Source organism: Etheostoma cragini, chromosome 11, assembly GCF_013103735.1.
Source record: "Etheostoma cragini isolate CJK2018 chromosome 11, CSU_Ecrag_1.0, whole genome shotgun sequence".
In the NCBI taxonomy this organism is placed as follows: domain Eukaryota; kingdom Metazoa; phylum Chordata; class Actinopteri; order Perciformes; family Percidae; genus Etheostoma; species Etheostoma cragini.
Genome location: NC_048417.1, coordinates 5,338,728 through 5,361,886, shown reverse-complemented (window position 1 = coordinate 5,361,886; position 23,159 = coordinate 5,338,728). Strand labels below are relative to the sequence as shown.

Genomic DNA, 23,159 nt, shown 5'->3' with positions numbered 1-23,159 from the left:
GACAATGCAGAATATTATTGACACTTTGAATTTGAATTTGTAATCTAAGACTGTTTTTATGGCAGTGTGCAAAATAAAAGAAATAGAATTGCCTTGGTGATGAGAAAGGGAAAAGAAATGCATTGCAACACAATGTTCATGATATCAGAATTTAGGAAGACTAATGTGAGAATGTAGGCCTACAATAAATACAAAAATATTAAATACATGAAAATTGCGTTTACGTTTGGGGACCATTTTGCGTATAAGTCATGCTGATGAATAGGCAATTTGTAAAAAACTAAAATAAAAATCACAGCCTGTAATATTTCTTTTTCGTATTATAATTTTTTCACACAGCAGCAGGTTTATTGTGAAAGTCACGCCCGGAAGTCGTCCGTTTTGCCTGCCTCTAACTTGATGCTGGTGTAAGCGGTTTGGGGATTCAGTGTGGCAGCAGGGGAAATCTGGGATATCTGGGAAAGGGGAGTCGGTGAAAACCGGGACTAAACCGGCAGAAATCCCGACGAAGCCTTGACCGTCACACCGCGGGGTCTCCCACCGGACACTTCTTCTCGGTCTCCCCGTCGGTGGCGGAGCTTTTTCTCCAAGAAATCTCCCTGGATCCACACAGTAAGTAGCCGTATTCCCCTTCACCTAAACGCATCTCTGTCCTATGACATTCACCCTGCTTTCTCCTTTTTCTTCCCTGTTATGATGATTATTATGCTGGGGGTTTAGAATAAACCTATCGCCAGTTAAAACCCTGGCATATTTGGACCTTTTTTGTGGGACAAACGGAGAACGGATCCTTAAATTAGCGTCCGCTGTAATAAAAGCCAATTAATCCCGTTAGTGGCTGCATGTGTTTGCAGAGAAAGGATAAGGGTTGGTGGTGGTGGTGGTGGGAGGGGGTGACAGGGAAAACGACTAGCTACACAGAAAAATGTCTTTGATTCACATCAGCCGGTTAAATGCATTTCGTGTTGACTGCATACACACACAAAGGGCTGATCCGTGGCTTTAAGCGCCGTCATTCGTTGTGCATGTGTGTGTTATTTGTGTCGGTTTTCCCGTGCTGTATTAAACGCCGCAGGGCCTGCAGAGCGCAGACTGCCGGCCTGGATGCGCAGGTCCGCCGGGGAGCCGCAGCCGGCTGACAGCGCCTCTCCAGCCGGGATATTTGCGTTTAGTGCTGCAGCTCGAAGGCCAGGCGTGCTGAGCTGACACAAGCAAGGCGTGGCATTCATAAAGCATTACACAGTCATGGGCGTGTCCCCCCGCAGCTGCCAGCCGCACAACTGACTCTTAAAATGTGGAGTTTATTAAAAAAAAAAAAAAAAAAGGGGCAATGTATAAGATATATATATCACACGTAACATTATTATGGGGACTTTTTAATTCAATTTTCAGTAATAACAGCCTGATCAGGGTTTGCCCCATGTCCCATTTAAAATTCAGCATCATTAGACATGCACATATGTCTATCTGTCTGTCACCAATAAATTGTATGCTGTCTCACTGTCTGATGTTTTGCAAGTAAACCACGTGTGTCACGTCTTAGTAGCTGTCTCATGTCGAAATTAGATGTTTGGCTTATTGGTAGAAACATTGTGATCAGCCACACTGAACATGAGTGTGTATTGGATCACTTCAGGAAGTGTTGTGTGTAGGTGGAAGGGATACGTTTGGGTGTAAAGTTGTTTTTGTTAAGGGAGCATTAAAGATGGCTGTGGGGTCTAGATGTTGGTTTGGGGAGCACAGTGTTTTCATGGCTGATGTTTTTTTTGGTTTACCTTCTCTGGGCGGATTGTTCCGCTGTTTATTGTTACGTTTCACTTGTCAAAATCACAAAAAGTCAGCTTTTATTTAAAGATTAAAATGAAGCAGTTTATGATGACACTGATGAAGTTTGATGTTTTTTTTCATGCACAGGGTCATGTATGAAAATGTGTTCCCATGGAGTACAGCAGTCCCGCTGCAGATCCTTTAAGTACAAGATGAATAGTAAAACTATTTAATCCATTGACAGTAAAGATGATCCAATACCATTTTTTGCTTCCTGATACTGAGTACTGATCCGATACCAGCGTGTCATATATTTTATTATTTTCTAACAGCTGTATACTACTATCCCTGTATGGATGTGATATGGTTTCTGTATTTGTTGTCAGTCTGGCTCAGGTTAAACTCTCATACAATGAATGCCACAGAACTTTCTTTTTTATCTAGTTTGGCAGTCAGTTATAACGGAAAAGTACATAAATAAACTACTTTTAACGTAGATTTTCTTTAGGGCTTCATTATGTGATATCGGATCGCTGCACAAACTCCAGAACGTCCTGATACCAGAGGCTACACCGATACTGGTATCAGAACTAGTTTCAACGTTCTAGTTGAAAGACAGCGCTACTGCAGCAGTGTGCTGGCGAACCAGGAAGTCCTTTTTGAAGATTGATTGGTCAATCATTTTCTTTGCCAGATGATGTTGGGCTGGCAAAAGTTGCAAACAGGATTGCATTTTCTCTCTGGGTCTCATAAATAAATAAGGATGCTGATTTTGATGCAGCGATATCATCCGCCTGAATGTGGCATAGCCCTCTCTGGGTATTGTTTAAAGAACTGTAATACAATACAAAACCTTAGTTTTGTTATCCAATACTAAAACAGTACTTGTTCAAGTCTTACCATGACAAATATAAAATGATTGTCCTTATTTTTTATTTTATTTTACTGACAGAGTTCTCAAATGTAAGATTTCCAAAGAGAATAGTGTCCCACTGACCCATCTTAACGGAAATCTATCAATTTCAAAGGCCGTTTGGTGAGAACTTTGGCCCTTTGCATTGAAAATGGGCAGGGACCATCTTTCCCTGCCTGTTGTCCAAAGCCAACCGGGATAGGCTTCAAGGTCACTGTTGCCCTAAATAATAAAAATTAGCCAAGAATCTAGAAGGTAAAATACCTTGGATTTCGCCAAGAGGTCTGTAATTCGTTCTACTCATGCATTGATGTTCATCACACTGAATTGCAGGGCGATTTCATGTGTGATTTTTTTTTTTTTAACAAAACAGAAAATTTGAATATGTTCTTTGAACTAATTTGACCTACAATCACTAGTAATGGGAGATTCTGTAGTCTGGAAGCAGGCCCATCAGAGCTGATTGTAACCATTCAGACAGAATTGAGACATCCCATCTCGCGTGCAGCAAAGTGGGGCAGATTTCAGCATCTCCCGGTAGTGTTGAGGGTTAACTGGAGTATAAAAAATCCTGACTGCCCTACTTCAACTAAAGGCTGCTCTGACAGGGCTTCACATCTGAGACCTGCAGGGTCCTGGCTTCCTGATTTGTATCCTTCCTTGTCGGTTACTGTTTGTGCTCCGTATTTTCCCAATGAGTCCATCTCTAAATCAAACAGCGTGGCATTATCTCTGGATTATCTGTTGATTGAGTTTTGTTAGTTGGTGTTCTTTCCTTCACTTTGATCCCATTTGAACACCTGGTTATCACCATTATGGAAGTGAATCAGCAGGGTAACACCACGATACAACATTATAACGATACTTGTGTCACAATACAATATTTTTGCAGTTGTAAACGCATACTCGCAATATTCTGCGATACAATGCAATTTATTACCTTTCTGCCAACTTCAAATGATGTCCCCAAAAGGAAAATGTTCTCATCAGCAATTGATTTCATTATTCTACTACCAAAAAGTTAAATAAAAAAATTAAGTTAAAAGAAAATATTGCATACAAATCAAGTGTTTAGAAGGATGAATACTGATACGGCATACACATACATGAAAACCTACTCAGGATATGTACAGTATGTTGTATGGAATCAGGACACATCAATAGTCTCCAGTGGATGACTCCTTTTGTTGGTACCTTCAGGCCTTTCCCCTCGCACCATTGAGTAAAAACAGATCCATTTGTAAACTTGAAATATCAAAAACCTAAGAGTCAGATATCTGGGAAATCAATGAGCACATTCCTTCTTCCCAGAGGATGATTCAGTACATGAGCTCTCTTATACCACCACCACCACCACCCACAGAGCTAGCTGTACCAAACCATTACAGATGTACGTGGTTAAAGTAATATGGATGTAATAAGTTTGCATTACCCTCTAATCCACAGTTCATACAGTTTCTTGCTTAGGGGCATTTTAGTACACAAGTGTTGTGGGAATTTGCAAACATCTGCATTTCCAGGCTCCTGGGAAGCCTGCATGTGCGGGTCCTCTGGCTCGGCTGCAGTCATCTTGTCAACATCGTACTCTGTGTACTCTGCTGGTTACGTCTTTATCAGCTGCTCCGGTGCCGTTTGGGCGAGTATTCTCACTGGTGGCTCCGAGAGGTCAAACCAGGTCACCATCCTCTTGTTTTCCTCTTCCTTTCTGTCCATTTTTTTTTGTGTCTCTCTCTTTCTTGCCAAGTGTATGAAAAAGTCCTCCCTCCTCCTATCAGGAAATTCCTCCTGGTCCCAGGGGTAAGACGGATAGACAGAGAGGGTGTGATGGAGCAGCAGAGCTGTTATGGAGGGATAAACCAGGCTTCTTATTTAGTGTTTACTACAGTTTACAACAAAAATTTGCGACGACACAAAACCATTTGGGAAAGTTGCGGGAAAAAGTTCGAGCGGCATGAACCGGCTCATCTCGGCTCGACCCGAGCGAGCTGGTGGTTTTGCTGAGACTCAGCTGGTCATGACGCAGAGGCTGGTTTTAGAACGTAGGCCAAGGGACATCACCTGTTTCCACAGCCAAAAGAGAACTCAGTTCATGAAGTCGGGTATAAACCATAGAGAAAAAAACAAATGTAATGTTACAAACACACGGAGCCCCGGAGGTGACATGAAGGAAAAAAAATGTACTGGTGACAAACACTTTTATGAGATCTTAACTTTGTTTTGTGAGATATTAAGTTTTATTAGCAAGATCTTGCAAATCCACCAAACAATTAGGCTAACCTAGCTATCTAATCCATTCAAAATAATCGACAATGAAAGTAGTGGTTATTTGCAGCCCTTATGTTATGGCAGTTATGAATAAGGACTATTTTGACTCTTTTCATCCTCGGTTCATTCAAGAAAAGCTCAGTCATTTGAGATTAAACATCAGGCCCCTACAAAACCATCAGTTTAATGCAAGAAAATCATTCATTATTAATCATATTTCCCGTGTCCATTACCATTGGATTCAGAACAAGGGCCTACATGTGAACTCAATAGCACTAACCTATAGTGCAGTGCTTAGCGCTGTAGTGTAAAGTGTAATGCAGTACTCCTGTATAGTAGTCTACTCCACTCTACAGTGCTTTGCTGTTTTGCTGTGTCAGTGCTGAACCTGCAGAGACACTCGCACATTAAACAGCATCAGGTCCAGAGCAGTGTGTGTGTGTGTGTGTGTGTGTGTGTGTGTGTGTGTGTGTGTTATATAGGAGACAAGGATTAAATATTAAAGGTCCCATGACATGGCGCTGTTTGGATGCTTTTATATCAATAGTGGTCCCCTAATACTGTATCTGAAGTCTCTTTCCCAAAATTCAGCCTTGGTGCAGAATTACAGCGACTAGAGCCAGTCCCACAATGAGCTTTCCTTAGGATGTGCCCTTTCTGAGTCTCTAGCTTTTGGGGAGGAGGAGGGGGGGTCGCGGGGGGCAGCGTGGAGGCTGTGGGTGTGGCCTCGACCAACTGTTACTTTGCTCGTTTGAAAGCCATGATGTCTCTCTCTCATGGGTGGGCCAAATTCTCTGGATGGGCAAAGCAGAGAAAGGGGAGGTAACCTCGCCCCTTATGACTTCATAAGGTGTATTAGGTATTTAGGTAATGCCTAAAATACTTATGCTGGTTGTCATCATGTGACAGTGTGGAGGAGTAAGAGAGGGGGGGTGGGGGAAGATGCCAAGTTGCACACCGAGTGACCTGGTCTAGAAGAAGAACACGACTTCTGCAGTTTTCCAACATTTGGCGGTCTGACCTAATGAGAAGGGAGAGGTGTTTCAGTGTTAGTGTTGGGTATTCAGTTTTGTACGGTGGAGGCAAGAGCCAACAGTTTGGTGACGCCGTCTGAGCCTTACGTCATCATTTTTAATTAGTAACGGTAAGACCGTATACCGCAGTAAAATAGGGAAGAGGTTTGCAAGGATCAAAATTTGGATACCGCCCAACGTGACTAACGCCTTGTTAATGCGAAGCCAGAGTCGACAGAGTAGTGATCGGCGAGGTATCCAAGTCCCGCCCATACACCCCCTCGATCAATCACGAGTCAATCATGGCATTTCACCTTGTTTTTTAGGGTGTTCAGGGCGCTTTGTGCTGTTAAGCGTTTGGTTCTGGCTCAGAGTTTCAGAGCCATGGGCCTCTGGGTGGCACAGGTAATAACCAAAGCAAGCCTGAAACTACTCGCCCGCTTGGTAGCTTAACAGCCGTGTTCACATGTATAGTGATAAAATGGCCTAGTTTCAGTCGGGTTGACATTAGACATTGGATTAAATTTTTAAGCAAAGCCCAGCTGTAGAAGCTGAACTAAATCCTAGGTGCTTATTGTGAATGCAGGAAAACTGATTTACTATCATATAAAAATCAAAGACCTTCAATAAAAAAATGATTATAGACTTAACTTAAACATCAATCAGGACTCCAGTGGGAGGTGTTTAGTTGCAAACTATTGAGGCTCAAAAATGAATATATTAAGTGATAACCCTTGTTCAAATACATTTAAGGACACAGTAACATTGTGTGGGTGTGTGTGGGTGGGTGAGTGAGGGGGTCATACACAATCAAAGTCACACACGCTGAGTCATCATTTCATTCAGCTGTCAAATGCCTGTTTCAAAAACAAATTGAAATTGAAAAAAACAAACATTTATTGTTACACACACACTTACACACAAAGAGAGACACAAACACGTAGCATTAATGGAGTATCCAGATGAGGTGACCGTACTCCAGTTTCCTCTGTCTCCCCTTAGTTAACAGCTCTGTAAAGTAAACACAAAGTACCCATAGTGAACTGCAAATCAGTAAAAGGGCTTTATGGTGTGTTGGGAGTATCTTAAAATGTTAGTATCTTTCAAAAACAAATCTGGATTTCTCTTACACATTCTGTGGTGCAGCAGGGAAACCCTTGCAAACCCCTCAGGGTTCAGAGGTCAGGGATGCCTTTAAGAAGGCTGTGATTGGTCCTAAAGACATTCCTCGCATAGTCCCAGTGAGGTGGTCAAAGAACAAGGAATTGTGGGAAAACAAACAAGAAGTAATGACTTACAAATCCAGTCAGCTGTTTTTACATTATAGACAGAAAAAAAGAATTCTGTGACTCAAACAGACTACATTCAGTGCTTTTATTTTGAGAAATAAAACTTCAGTAATTTGTGAATAAACTTGTTTTCCTGTGATTAAAAAAAAATGTATTCAACAGAAGAAGACAGATTTGTTAAATGTTGCTGCTGTACAAGAAGGAAGTAGCAGTAAAGTTTTTAATGTAAAGCTTTGATGCTCAAAGTACTGGACGCATTTTGGTTAAGTATTGAGATTCAGTACCCAGCCTGAACTTTCATTTAATTATCTTCAGATACAGTCCAATTGTTAGAAACAATCCAAATGTAGAAAATATATATTTGACAGGAATTAATTAAACTATTAAGGGTGGGGGAAAAAGTCAATACACAGGTGCCAAGTATCTATCTTTCATTATAGATGTGTTGGTCAGTTTATGTGCTTGACAATCCCATTTTGCAGCAATAAAATTGAAGTGAGATGAACAAACAGAGAAATGTATCTTTTAGGTGAAACAGATGTTGACAAAGTTTCCTTTTGGGGAAAAAAAGGTTATAAATTGCAATATATTGCAGTATGTTTGAAATCACAATAATATGGTATTGTGGCATAAGTATTGTGATGATATCGTATCGGGAGGCGTCTGGTGATTCCCACCTCCAATGAATAAATATAGCTGCATCACTGAACAAAATTAAAAAGCCAAATGATGGTCAACCCAGACACTGACAGGTACCCACTCCCTTCCCCCCAATACAGTAAAACTGCACATTTTAGAGTGGTCTTTGATTGTGGCCAGCCTAAAGCACACCTGTGCAATAATCGCGCTGTCTAATCAGCATCTTGATATCTCACACCTGTGAGGTGGATGGATTATCTCGGCAAAGGAGAAGTGCTCACTAACACAGATTTGTGAATATTTGATTGTAATAAGCCTTTTATGTCTTAGATCTTTGAGTTCAGCTCATAAAAAATGGGGGCAAAAACAAAAGTGTATTTGGTGAGTAAAGTAATTTTGGTCAGAATATAACGACATCATGGATTTAGCCTTTGTTTTTATGCTCTCCGCTAGGATTCTTGTTTGTATGGAGTGAAATGTTTGTGCGGATCTGTTGTGGCTTTGGAAGCTTTGGACAGGACTCTATTCAAACTCCCTTCATCTCCAGCTTGAAGAAAAGCGTTTTCAAATACAGTTTTAAACCAGCAGCAGCAGCGCTGTCTGTCTCTCTGTCTCTCTTTAATTCCAGGCAGATGTAGAGTCTTCTGGCCGCTGTTGCTGTGTTACTGCACAGCCCTCGTTCTTGGAAAATGTAATCTCATTTCTTCTTCTTGTTTTTTTTTTCCATTTAAAAAAAAAAAAAGAGGAAAAACCTTATTTTTCCTTTTTTGTGTTTTTCTTCCACTGCATTTAACTTGCCAAGCCTCTTATTTCTTTCTCTCTCTCTCTCTCTCTTTCTCTTTCTCACTCTCTGTCTCTGTGTGTCTATGTCCCTCGATCCTTGTGGAGGTCCAGGGGCAGGCTGTGCAGCTGGGAATCAGGGCTGTCCCTTTGACTGTGTTGAACGCCGTCTTTGTTTTAAAAAACATTCAGATTTAGAAGTGGTGGAAGAAGCATTCATATTCAAAATCATTTCATCTTTATTGTCCAAATTTGTATTTGACGTGGCTCACAATTAAAACTAAATACAGAAATCACACAGAGTAAAAAACCTGTCTGGTTGGTTTCTTAAAATCACAAAACATGTAAAAAAAAAAAAAAAAACTGTCAAAGGCAGAGTGAGAAAAGAAGAGCCCGACATGGACACAGCCAAACATGCAACAGCATTACAAATGGAAAGAACGAAGTCTGCTGTTTGCTAGCATGTTAGCTTAACTTCATAGTACCAAGTAGTAAAACAAGTCACAGAAAATAGTCCCAATTATACCCTGAGGTAGGTAGGTGTGTGTGTGTGTGTGTGTGTGTGTGTGTGTGTGTGTGTGTGTGTGTGTGTGTGTGTGTGTGTGTGTGTGTGTGTGTGTGTGTGTGTGTGTGTGTGTGTGTGTGTGAGAGAGAGAGTGGGTTTGCGGTTTGTCGGTTGGTTGGTCGGCCTGGTTTGAAGGAACTGTTGACACAGTAAGTTGTGAGTGTGTGCGCGTGTGGGTGTCCAGTGGCTTGAAGAAACTGTTGATACTGTGAGCCTGTTCTAAACTACAGCACTTGAATGTGTGTGTGTGTGTGTGTGTGTGTGTGTGTTTTATGGCTCGGCGTATGCCCGGAACAGCTACTGTTTTCCTGTGCTGGCTCCTTTCATACGTGAAAAAACTTGCAAGTCCAGACCAAACCACGCCGGCCTCCTATATCCAGACAGCTCTCCAACACAGATGGAAAGTATGTGAGCGTCTGCCGACATTTGTCTCCGTGTGAATCAAAACAGTGTGCCTGTAGAGGAACACGGTGAGGCTACGTCTGCGTGGAGAGAGTGCGGGACTGGATCAGGCTGTGACCGAGGTCATGGCTCAGACCTACACCACTTATTGCAGCTGTACTGTAGCCCACTTATATACAGAAATGGCTGGATATTATTTAACATCTTATTTTTTGGAATTTGACTACACAGCTTTGGCCTCCAGGCTGGTTTGGAAAAATGTGTGGATGGAAAGTGAACTAGAATTAAGTTTGCCTACTTCAGCAATGAATGTGTAGGTGTCTATAAACAAGGAACAGTCCGCCCAAAACTTCTCAACTCTGTTAAAAAAAAAAAAACAGATGTCTTCAGTGTAAATCTTTTCTTCTTGTGGACAAGAGCAGGGCTGATGATCCACATTCAGACATTTCCAGTAGAGTGTAGTCTCGAATTGCCAGACCTGTCTCCACAGCGCTGTGGAGTAAGGTCTGGTCCTTTTACATCTAAGCACACGTTTTCTTTTTTTTGTATATCTTCTCGGAGGGTGCCAATCTCCAGTCCCAAAGACGGCGGATCTGTAAAATGGTCTTTGGTAGGGGTGGGAATCACCAGACGCCTACCGAGACAATATCATCACGATACTGTCACAAGAGGATATTATTGCGATTTTTAAACATATTGCAATATTCTGTGATATACTGCAATTTATCACCTTTTTTTCAACTCCTAATTTTTCCCAATTGCAAATGATGTCCCCAAAAGGAAACTTCGACAGCATCTGTTTCATCTAAAATGCTACATTTCTTTTTGTTCATATCACCTCAATTTTTTTTGCTGAAAATGGGATTGTCAATTAGAGAAACTGACCAACACATACAATAAAAGATCGATACTTCGGCGCCTGTGAATCGATACATTATTCCCACTGAAAATATCGCGATACTATGCTGCATTGATCCCCCCCCCCTAGTCTTTTGAAGGAGCTTGTTTTTGTGCAACGTTTGCACCATACAAAAGAGTAATTTTGTACAAAAGACAGTACTTTGTGATCCAACATTTGTGCAACTTTTTATGAGTTTTCCAGCATCCAATCCTTGCAATACGAGCACCACAGTGCTCAAGTATGAGCTTATTGGATAAATCCAAATTCATGCAACAACAACCGAGGAGCGTAGCGTCCCATATGTTATGAAATAAACTGTCAACAGACTAATGAGGGGTGTTAGCTTTTAATTGCAAAAGTTGGGTTGGACTAATTCTTTATGGCAGGTGAATCCTGGGCCGGGGACAGTCTTTGTTAGCCGAGGACTTGTTGGAACTGGAGCAGGTTTGAGGGTTTTTAGCTGAGTCAGACTCAGTCACTCATTTTCTGTCATTATCTGATTAGCTCCATAACTCTGTAAAAGTGTGTGCCATTTCTATGGATGGGTATATGTGTCTGAGCAGGTTTTTTTTGTTTTTTTTAGTAGTGGAGACTCTTCCTTCTTGTCTTGCTCTACTGGCAGGAGGTCTTAGCAAATCACTTACTGAACAATGTGGACATACGAAAGTGGACATGCACATGTGTATGAAAAGCTACACAAAAACACCCATAGAACACACTGTCTTTATTCGTTCACTATTTTCCTGTTTCTCTCCTGTTGAAAAGGTTGTCGTTGGTTCCTTCTGCAGATGTTGTTTCTGGCAGGAACCATTTCAACCGAGGACAGACGTACTGTAAGGCACTCAGTCTGGGTATCACTGTGTGTATGTTGAAGGAAAATTCGACTGTTGAACCGCTGTCGTGTAATGGCAGCTAAAATACTTTTGGTGTGGTTTGGTAAATGTCAGCAGTGTAGTGGGTGTTTGGAACAAGGTGCGGATAACTTGCGGTGACCTGACTGATGGAGCCAAAAGCTGTGTTTCCATCAAATTGTTGTGCAAGTTTCATGTGAATTTCTGAAAAAGGAAGATTGTGATTCCTTTGGAAAAAGGAAGGCTAAAGACTGCCAGATTTGATAATGTGATTTTTCACCCTGTGTGTTTAGGTGTATGTTTTAGCTACAGAGTGAAACATCTCACCAGCGCATGCTGCGGTTAGCTACGTCGTCTCGGCTAGTGACGTAGAAAGCCGTGCAGATGTTGAACAGCTCACCCGGAGACTGAAGGCAGAGGACATTCAGAAACCTGTATCTCACTCAAAATGGATATTTTTTTCCCAAGTTTGTATGCGTGTGGAAGCACCAGAGACACAAAATAACACCCCAAATCCCGGAAAAGGTGATTTTCTTTTTTTTCATACTATGGGCACTTTAAGTCCGATAAAAAAACTGAATAAACAGTTTACATAAAAAAATAAAAAGTTTTGGCCGCCCTGATAGCTCACATGGTAGAGCGTGTGCTCTATGTACCAAGCCTCAGTCCTTACCGCCGCAGCACAGGTTTTGATCCAATCTACGGCCCTTTGTTGCATGTCTCCCCCCCCCCCCTGTCCTGTCTACAACCGTCCTATCAATTAAAGGCTGAAATGCCCCAAAAATCTTTTAAAATAGGTGTTTCTATGAACCGAGCTTCTGCTAACTTTTACTTAGTTTGTTTCTCTGGTAACTTGAGATCCAGACGCCCAATGACTAAAATCCTTCATCTGGTTCAAAAATGTTGTTAAAAATCACAAATTCTAAAAACGTGCATCCTAAAAATGGGGCTTAACCCTTGTATGGTATTCAGGTCAAATTGACCCATTTCAAATTTTTACCAGAAGAAAAATAGTACATTACATTTACATTTTATCTGGCTGAAAATCAATGGCCTTACCTTATTTTCTGTGATAAACATGTATTCCTGACTTAATTCAGAATTTATTCTGGATATGACTATTTACCTGTGTGTTTTTTCCATAGTGGATTTATAACAAGAATTATAACCCTATGACAAAAAGGAACCACACTTTAATTTTAATTGAGTTTTAGTAAAGACTGATTTCATTCCCTAAACAGATACTGTATGTTCTCTCCATTGTTCGAAATTGAGATAAAGACAATATTTGTTAATCGATTATGAAGTAAAATTTAATTCAGAATTGTTTTTAAAACCCAAAATAAGTCACGGGTCAATTTGACCCGAGGGACACGAGGGCCCCGAAAGTCAAGACAATACCCCTTGTTAATGTGTGTGGTCGGACAAACACGGATGTAGTCACCCTCTTCTCATCTTCCCGTCAGCAGCAGTTTAACCCATTAGCTTAGTGACCTTGTATTGTGTGTATTGTGTGTGTGTGTGTGTGTGTGTGTGTGTGTGTGTGTGTGTGTGTGTGTGTGTGTGTGTGTGTGTCTCTTAAAGCAGCAAAGCAGAGTGCTGTGATTCTTCCTGACAGTTCTGCAGTGCGACCGACTCCTCTGCAACAATGTTAACCCAGTGAGTGAGTGAGTGCGTGCTTCCTTTCATAGTAGCACTTCCAAACAGCGATTATATGGAAACATCTAAATACTTGTCCTAGTTCTGAAGGCTTCTGTGTAGGCTCACTCGCTGCCATGCTGGTCTTTCTGAAACCAGGACGTGTTACTGCCCGATTCTGAAAGGTTTTCCCAATCAGAAGCCACCCACCAGATTTCAGTTTGGAGAAGCACACCGAAGTGGTGTTGCAGGCTTTTACTGTGCAACTTGGCTCCATCCTTCCAGCAGGAGGGGTTACCATTGACAAAAAAAATGTAGCCTAAAAAATGCAAGACATCTTGCACACAGGCACCTTTTTAACACTGAATGTCACACTGCGATGCCTACAGATGAGTACCAGAACTTCTACTTTATTCTATTTTTTTTCTTCCCTCCAAGGCTGTCAGCTTGTGCCCCATTTGATAAATCAAGCAGCCTGCAGATTTTACCCGAGGGGTGTGGGTGGGTGTGTGAGTGTGTGTGTGTGTGTGTGTGTCATTGCAGTAGGCAATGCTGCGTTGTGAGTAAATCAGTTAATTTACATGCACAGCAGTAACCAAGAAAAAACTGGGTTATGCCTGTTCTCCCTGTATACATGAGCAGTGAAGAATGGGAAGAATGAGGGAGTAGGGCACCTGGGTAGCTCACCTGTTAGAGCGCACGCTCCCATATACAGAGGTTTAGTCCTCGACACAGCAGCCGCAGGTTCATCTCTGACCTGTGGCCCTTTGCTGCATGTCATTCCCCCGCTCGCTCTCCCCTTTCATGTCTACAGGTGTCCTATAAATAAAGGCCTAAAACGCCCAAATAATAATCTTTTTCCAATACAGGTGCTAAAATGATAAGAGAACAAAACAGCAGTCTGCAACATTAAAGAACGGCTTGCTTAATGCTAAGGCTATATTGTCTAGCACTTGAATACACCATGAGTTTACAAGGTGCAATTGAATGCACCATGTTTCTTAGACATCTCTGACAGTGGCCATGTTTTCTCAAAAAGTGCAGCTTGGCTACACCGTGTCTAAAGCTGCAGACCGTTGTGTGTCCCGCTGTTGGAATCCTTTCCAGTGAAAAACATGCACACTTCAGATTGTTTAGCGTGAAGCATAATCGTGTGTTTAAGCTAGCCACTTGCTAACAGTAAGCTAACTTTTCTGCTGCAGAGTACTGGTAACCAGCCTCACATGCAGTGATGCTTCTGTTTCCTGTAAGGTCCGTTTCAGAGCAGCAAAAAGCAGCACAGACACCCCCATGAGGCATCGAAATCTGTGTGGTCATCATCATTCGGTCCGGTTGATACCGGTCGTTTAGGAACCGGTGCAATTTCCCACCGTGGGGACCTGGTGATTTCGTAAAACCTGCTACAGTATCTACAGCTGATGTTTTTTAAATGCTGTTCAGTGGTTTCCAGCATCAGAGTCACGCTGTAAGTGGTGCTATATTTAAAATGTCTCTATATGTCTGCGGCCTTCAGCTGCTGTAGACTTAACTGTCGGCCGTAAGGAGACAAGCTGTTCTAAATAGGTGTGTTCGGGGGGTTATCTACCACCCCAGTGCCTCAAGCTTCTCAGTTGCAAGTATCTCGCACACACGTTCACACTCACACACTCATATTGTCTTTCGGCATAATGCATTCCCTAGTTACTAACTCAGACATGTACCCTTAATTGGATTTTTCAGTGGGCGAGACCAGTGAACCTCTCCAGAAAGATTGTCTTGTCAGCTTGTTTGTTGGCAAACGCAAGTTGCTTCTTCTACGACAGTGTTTTTAAGGCCATTGTGGGAAAAACATAATGTTACGGACCCAGGAGAGAGCCATAATCTGGTGAACAAAACACAGAATTTCTAAGATGTAGTGTTTTTTTTTTAAGATAATCTTTTTCGCATTTCATTTTTGATAGGACAGTTAGGTGAGAAAAGGGAGAGAGAGGGGGAAGACACGCAGGAAATGGTCAGAGGTCAAATTCCAACCCTGGACTTCTGCGTTGAGGCATAGACCTCTCAGTACATGTGCGCCTGCGCTACCACTGAACCAACCTGGCCACAATATAGACTTCTCTTTATTACTCATTTTGGGGTGACTCCCGCAAGGAAATTAAAATTTCCAGCATCCGTTTAGCAAGAAAAAAAAAAAGAAGAAAGAAAAACACACACACACACACACACACACACACACACACACACACACAGTCTATCCTCCAGGCTCAAATAAACTCATATGTCCCAGTTATGTGGTGTGAACATTCCCAGTATGAGCACCAGACTACAACGTAACTAGTTTAAACTTGCACTCATACTTTGAGTTTCAGTATTATTGTTTAAAAAACACAATTCCCAAATAGTTTTGGAGTTGGATACATAACTTGGGTTTTCCTTTCACTTTCGAATAATTTGAGGAATCAAAATGAATTGGTACAGCATTAAAAATGTAACAATGTCATTATTGTTTATATGAAATGTTTCCCACTTAGCCAATTATTCTGACAACTTGTCTTGGAAACTATAATCATGGCATTATACACACTATTAACTGAGCAGCCCCCTTAAATTAGATTTTCAAATCTCATTATGAGTGAAATAATGGAGAGGTAAAGCTATTGTTTTCAATCTGAGTTTTTAAAGCCTCTGTTTTGGCAGGTCATGTTGTTTCATAATACCCTTTAATGCGACCTATTAGGCAATGGTCGAGTCATAAATCGGATGGGAAGTAGGAGCCAGAGCTTCAGCATCCTAAAGCCTCCATAAACATATTAGTATTCACCAGGAGAAGATTACCTGTGTGTGTGTGTGCAAAATATCTAATCTATTGCTTGGTGCTGTATTATTTTAGTTTACAGTGTTGAGTGTTTGGGGCAAACTACCTCTGCTGCACCTCCTAAATCGTTGCTAAATGAAACCAGCACAGTCCAGTTTTGAACCACCGCCTGGACTTTCAGTACAGAGACTCAGGTAGACCAAAGTCCCCGGCACTGTTTCCAATGACAGTTGGTCAAGAGCTAGGTCACTGAAATGTGAGCTGTTTCACTGTTTCACTGGTATTAGATATTAAAATATTAGTCTGTATGTAATTACTAGAGATGTGTTATCTAAGCACTTACACAGCTGGAATTGTCTGAAAAAATGTTGCTATGAAGTGGAATATCAGGGTTGTTCCTGGGTTTGAATGCCATTTGAACTTGTAAAAGGTACCAGATCGAGGTAATATTGGGTCCTAAGTTGCCAATCTTAATTGTTAAGATATTTCAAATTAAGCTGCACTTCTTATTTCTTTTTCTCTGAAGACCAATGGAGAGATCAAATTATCCAGCTGTCAACTCTAAATCCTGGATTACAAAAGACAAAGAATAATCCCAAACTAATGAGCCTAAAAATGAATAGGCCTACTTGCAGGAAAGATGATCCAAAACATGCCGGGAAACTGAATCAATAACACTCATTGTGAGACACCAACCGTAAAAGAATATTTTTGGCACTAGAAGAATGTCACTATTAGGGCATTCATCACACCATCCCCGGAGTTATTTATAGAGGGCCTATGGTCAACCACGAGCTGTTTTGAAACAGCGTTATTAACCAATACTTCCTTCATACTTTCCAGTGCAGAAATTGGTTGCAACACATTGGGATGAGGAACTAATTTAAATGACTCATCATTTTTGTGTTCACGCAATGACATGGCTGTATAAAGTTATATAGTATGTCCCAATAAGTCCAACTGAACCACACACAGTAAGAGGAAGGACACATTAGGGACAACGGTTTGTTTTTATGGTTTGCGGAGAAAGCAAATTGTTCTGCTGTTTTCATTTAATCACGCTGTTCCTATAGCAGCCCCAACTGACACAGTTCCATTGCCGTTCAACGGACATTGTTACGTCCAGCGTTTGGTCAGATCTGTGAACAAGACAAGCACCTTTCATTCAGTTTATGAAGACTCTTGTTGGACTGTTAGCTGTAGATACGCCATTTCTTACAGGTATTCCGTAACCGTTTTTTAGACATTGATGTGTTGTTTTGAGCTACCGTACCGGGCTAGTCGTATTAGTGCTATGTCTCAAATTGCACACTTCTGTACCTACAAATACTATTTAGTTTGTCTATTTTGCAATTCTATTTTGAATTTTGGCCAAATGCAGTGCACTTAAAGTAGGGCTGCAACTAACGATTATTTTCATTGTTGATTAATCTGTCAATTGTTTTCTCGATTAATTGATCAATGTTTCCAAAAGCCCAAGATGACCTCCTCAAATGTCCTGTTTTGTCCACAACTCAAAGAAATAATTACATTTATAGAAGCTTGAATCTTTTTTGTCTTTTTTTTATAAAAACGTATAAGGTTTCCATCTAATTGTCAAGCAAATTTTAAAATGTTGCAAAAAAGAGATTGAAAAGAATGTGAATTAGAATTCAGTCAAATAAACTAGACTATTTGTCAGTTTACCCAACGGGGCTGAGGCACAGGCTACAGCGCACCACAACTCCACTACGCACCTTGTGCCACAAGCGTACTGCGCACGAGATGGGACCCGTAATGCTTCTTGTCCAATCCAATGGCTACCGGGACTAAAGGCAAGTGAGTTACATGTTCGCTTGGTCACAACTTATTCAACAAAGCTGTTTCTACCTCCCATTTTGCGCATTAACTCTTTAATGCGCAAACATTTTCTAATGCAATACTTCAAAATGTGCTTTAAAAAAAACATTGATGGAAACATAACTATTGACTCCAACCGATCAAATCGAATAGCAGTCATTCAGTCAGCATTCAAATCATTGCAGCAGTCTAAAGTTTTAGGAATCAAGTTTTTCGTTACTGTGCTAATTAAATCTTTCCAGTAAATTTTTTCAAACTTGTGTTTGTGGTAACTCAGCTTATTCTGATCTATGGTCATTGTTGTTGAATGTGTAGTCTTAGCTCCAGTACTGTTTCCACAGTTGCTTTGAGAAAAAACCTTCAACGCCCGGCCCCCCTCTTCAACCATCTCTATATTGTGTGGGCTGCTAAGAGCCATTCTTTGAATCCTTTTATGAGCTTTAACTATGAAGCCCTTCAGGCTGTGAAGTGGGCACTTTTAATACGCAATAGTTTCTGGAGGACAATGTCACGGGGCTACATCGGGTCTTTTTAATGAGATTTGTTTGCAAAAAAAAAAAAAAAGTTAAATAACACCAGCTTTGTTTCTAAAAGAAGCATGCATGTTGGAGTCAGCTGGTGTTCAGGTTCGGGATGTCGGGACACGTCACGGGACAGTTGCTGGTTTGAATACTGCAGACTGATTTAGATGGTCTGAGCTGGGAAGTCAACGAGTAACATTGATGTACTGATGTACCCATGAGCAATACACTGGAAACTGGTAGAGAGAAGATAAGTGGGTTTATGTCCCAACAACGCTGTTCTTGTTGTTTTACCCATCAGCTACTGATCATATGAGAGCTGCTAATGATCGTGTGTGTGTGTGTGTGTGTGTGTGTGTGTGTGTGTGTGTGTGTGTGTGTGTGTGTGTGTGTGTGTGTGTGTGTGTGTGTGTGTGTGTGTGTGTGTGTGTGTGTGTGTGTGTGTGTGTGTGTGTGTGTGTGTGTGTGTGTGTGTGTGTGTGTGTGTGTGTGTGTGTGTGTGTGTGCAATGCTTCAGGTGGAGATTTCTGTGTTTATATGGTATGACTTTGTATGGTTAGCAACTTCCAAACCACACACACACCTTCACTCGCTGTGTTTGTGCATGAATTCCCGATAAAGGTCAGACGTGACTGCAGCATGATTGAATCTGACTAGATGACGTCTTGACATTATGACTTGCGATGATTTAGTGAAATGTCACCAAGTTCTGCTGAATCAGCAAACGCAGATCAAGAGAAAAGAAATTGAGCGAAGAAAAGATGGAGTGAGTGAAAGAGGGAGAGAGAGACTACAGCAGTGTATTTAAATGCTGTTGCCTGTCAGTTATTTTTAGGTCACACACATCCAGCCTGCTCAGCATGGTGGAAACACACACCAGTGCCACCTGCCGACAGTACGTTTGCTGTGTAGGCAGCTCCTAGGTGTTAGTGTAGGTTTGAGCTTTTTTGATGGGCTAGGCTAACAGTTTCACCCGGCAATGGATTCTGGACCCACAAAGATGGAGCCTTTACTGTGTGTACCTTTTCATCTGTAAAACAGCAAACATTGTGTGTTTTCAACATAAGGCGGCACAAAATAAACTCATGGGGAAAAGGCTGCGACACATCGCGAAACACCTCGTTTTTTTTGTTAGTTAGCAGAAAACTGCATTTTATAATGTTCATGTTAATCCAATGTTCAGTTTGTTCAGGAAAATAATGTTGGAAATGATTTCCTTTTTTTAAATTCAACAAGCAATTGGTTGTATTTTAGCAGAATACTGTCCATGGTCCACTTTAAAATCTGTTTATTTATCAGTAATATTGTACACTTGACAAACATGCATGTTTCAGTGTCCTTTAAAAAAAAAAATATATATATATATATATGGCTGCCTATTTACATCTAGAGAAGCAAAGATTAATCAATTAGTTGTAAACGAGTAAATGAATTGCCAACTATTTTGATAATGTATTAAATGTTGTCATTTTTTTAAAGGTAAAACAATTCCAGCTTCTTAAATGTGAATATAGTTTCTTCTCTCCTCTGTGACAGTAAACTGAATTGAATTTGAGTTTTGGACAAAACAAGACCTTTGCGGCCGTCATCTTGGGCTTTGGGAAGCTCTGATCCCCATTTTTCACCATTTTCTGACATTTGATAGACCAAACAACTAATCCATTTATCTAGAAAACAACCGACAGAATAATCAACAATGAAAATAATTGTTAGCTGCAGCCTTACAATCCTCCTACATGTAGGAATCAGCTTAACTAAAGCCAACTGTGAAGTGCGGTTTTCATATAGTGCTGTCAACAGGAAGATGTGCGTCTGCTTCTCTGGAAAGGAAATATGATCATGTATAATAATACATTTTCTCTATTTCTACGTGTCTCCGCAGGGTGATTGAAGTCGTCCTGTGTTCTGTGTTGGAGCTGGACTGAGCAGTGTTAGCAGACCAAAGGTAAACGCAATTGTCACATGCAAAAAATGTCAGTTCTGTGTGTTCTAGTTGATTGTATAGTGTTTACTTTACCGAGTTGTATACTTTTTGCCACGACTGATAAATTATCCGAACTTTTTTCCAAGGATTGATTGCTAGCTGTCCTCCATAGTGAACAGAACTGTGTCTATGGAAACGGTCTGTTATCAAGAAAATAAAAGACCACAGTCTAAATTAGATATCAATCAAGCCATATAACAAACATATTTATTACATGGCTTTGCGTCGGGGTCCCGATCACCCTGTCGAGGTTATATTTGCAATAATAACCGCCTCGCTCTACATCATCCCTTACATAATGCACTTTATATTTGCAAAATTTTTTGGTCACTGTTAGACTTTATTTACTCATGGTGTTTTAGGAGACAGTCCAGAAAAAGAAAAAACAAATCCAACACAAAATGGGTATCAATATCACTTTCCACTATTTATACCAATCTCCGTCAGGCAGTTATTTAAAAAGACATGTTTTAACTATCCGGGAATTAGTGCGCGCTGACCACAGATTTATAATTCTGGCTCTCAGGAGTTGGCTGTGGGTAAACGTTGGAGCCTCTTGCCACAGAGACATGTAGTTTTCCACAGATCTCAACAGGGAAGGAACACGAGTGAAAAGAACTCAGAAGCCCATAAGAGGCTGGGTGATTAATTGTCATGAAAGCTACTATACAAGAACATTTATTTTGGAAACCTCTACGTATCTTTTTAACCGTCCGCTGAGTACTGGCCTGTTTTCTTTCTCTGCTTTGTTGGACTGAAAGTGAATAAGTGTTATACAGGATGTTAATAGAAAAATATGCTGTACTTTGGGTACGCCTCATAAACACTTATGTTATGTTATGAGCCAGAAGCCAGCAGTGAATACAGTAGTAGTGATAGTAACATCAGGAGCAATCGTAACATTTTGGAAACATTACCAAATATAGATAAATGTATGTCAAAAGTATGCAGACACTTGACCACTATGCCCATTGCCCATACTTTACATGTTTGTTTAAGCTCTGCAGAACTTTATGATATTAATGAATGTCTTATACATTCAAGCCATTGCCAAATGAGTTGCACCAAAGCTACTTAAGACTATCAGCTCCACATAACTCTCTGGATTTCTCAGCATGACTATGTTCAGAAGATTGGGCACAGAAACTCGAGTGAAGATAATTACCTCTTCTGAGTTTGTTTATTTCATCCTTGTGTCCTCCTTGGCTGCTAGCAACTGCATGGAGGAAGAAGAGGAGGGGGTGGGGGGGCTGCTGGGTGTTAAAGCCTGGCTTCAGTTGCAATTCATCCTAAAGCTGTTGGATGGGGTTGAGGTCAGGGGTCTGTGCAGGCTATGGTATGGTAGTCTTAATGACTATTTCAAAGTGCTTTTACATACAGGAACCCTTCACCATTCACACACATGCATACACTGTGGCCGAGGCTGCCGTACAAGGTGCCACCTGCTCATCAGGTAAACACTCACACACATTCACACTCCGATGCACAGCATCGGGGGCAATTCGGGGTTTAGTGTCTTGCCCAAGGACATTTCGACATGGGACTGCAGGGACAGAGATTGAACCACCAACCTTCCAATTGGCAGGGAACCGCTCTCCCACTGAGCCAAAGCCGCCGCATTCGTGCGAGTGAGTGAGGTTTGGGAACACTTAGTCGGGAATGCTGTTTTTTTTTCTGTCAAGTGTCTTCAGAAACTTATAGGGAGCATGGACTAACAACCCATAAACGTGTGTGTGTCTGTTATCATTCCGTTTTGGAGTGGGTTAAGCTGCACACACACACAGCTGCACCGCCTACACAGCACTGATGATCATATCAAAGTGCTGTGTATACATATAAATATACACAGAGTGTGAGGTTGTGGGTATTTGTGAAGGAGTGGCTCATATTCTTGCATTTAATATGAGTAGCTGTAAAGGATTGGCAACATACGGCTCGGGAAAAATAAGTAGTCATTTTTAATTATGATAAAAGCAAAGTTCATCCATTCGTCCTCCTAAGGCGGTACTCGGCGCTTAGTGATGTCATGACTACTTGCAGGGCTAGTCGGTGAACTACTGTAGCCGGTGAGCTAAACGCTAGCACACTTGCAAACAGGGAACATGCCTGCTCAATAGCTTGGTTGCTATTGAGACAATACGTTCACGCGGTTCATTCAGGAGACCTATTTGTATCAGAGATTCATGTCTATTTTTTTGCAAACCGTTCCTCCTTTATGTGGAGCAGTTTATACTCCCAACGGAGGTGGTTAAATACAAGTGGACAGCACAGCTAATAAACTATGAATGCTTCCTCAATTTTGGACTCTCTGTTGACTCAAAGGTCAGCACCGTCAAGACAGTTTGCCATTTATCAATGCCGCACATTCACATTTCAAAGTTCGCCAAAGAAATAACTTGACCTGAAAATTCAACCAGAATCCACTGGTCGTGGCCATTCATTTGAAATCCACTGATTTTGCAGGAAGTTTTGCCTTTTTTTTTTAAAATGTTCGTTTGACCAGGTATTTAGACCAAAACATAAGGGTGCCTTTATAATGTAAGTCTTTGAACAATTCTTGCTAACCATAAAATAAACCCTTTTGATTCTTACGACAGCTTAACCTATTCTCTGGCCCCACCCTGAGGCCAGACATCTTGGCCCCAGTGTTGGGAAGGATCTGACAATAGCTAAGTTAGGCCTCTACTTTCCATCAATCATGTGGGACTGCACTGTACATATAGATCTGCTACAAACACACAGCCTGCTTGTGTGAAGTCAAATGTTTTGGTCCACAGGAGCAAATCGGCATGAGTGACTCATGTCACTTTAACATATCCATGGTAAACGCATTCAACTACAGGAGAATCAACTTCCGGCCTCGTTTGTTTCTTCTGGGGCAAAAATAGAACTCATTTGTTCTGTTCCTAAATCTAGAACACACCAGTGTGTGTGTGTGTGTGTGTGTGTGTGTGTGTGTGTGTGTGTGTGTGTGTGTGTGTGTGTGTGTGTGTGTGTG

The 23,159-nt window shown here is 41.2% G+C and overlaps 1 protein-coding gene across 4 annotated transcripts in view; it reads left to right on the top strand.

Moving 5' to 3' along the window:
* Positions 1-384: 384 nt before the first annotated feature.
* Positions 385-23,159, top strand: part of raph1a (Ras association (RalGDS/AF-6) and pleckstrin homology domains 1a) — a 58,350-nt gene continuing 35,575 nt past the window's right edge. For all 4 annotated transcript variants that reach the window (XM_034885365.1, XM_034885364.1, XM_034885367.1 and 1 more), the window contains exons 1-2: positions 385-612; positions 20,060-20,122. The gene's annotated coding sequence lies outside the window, so the exon portion shown is untranslated. The remainder of the gene's footprint in view (positions 613-20,059; positions 20,123-23,159) is intronic.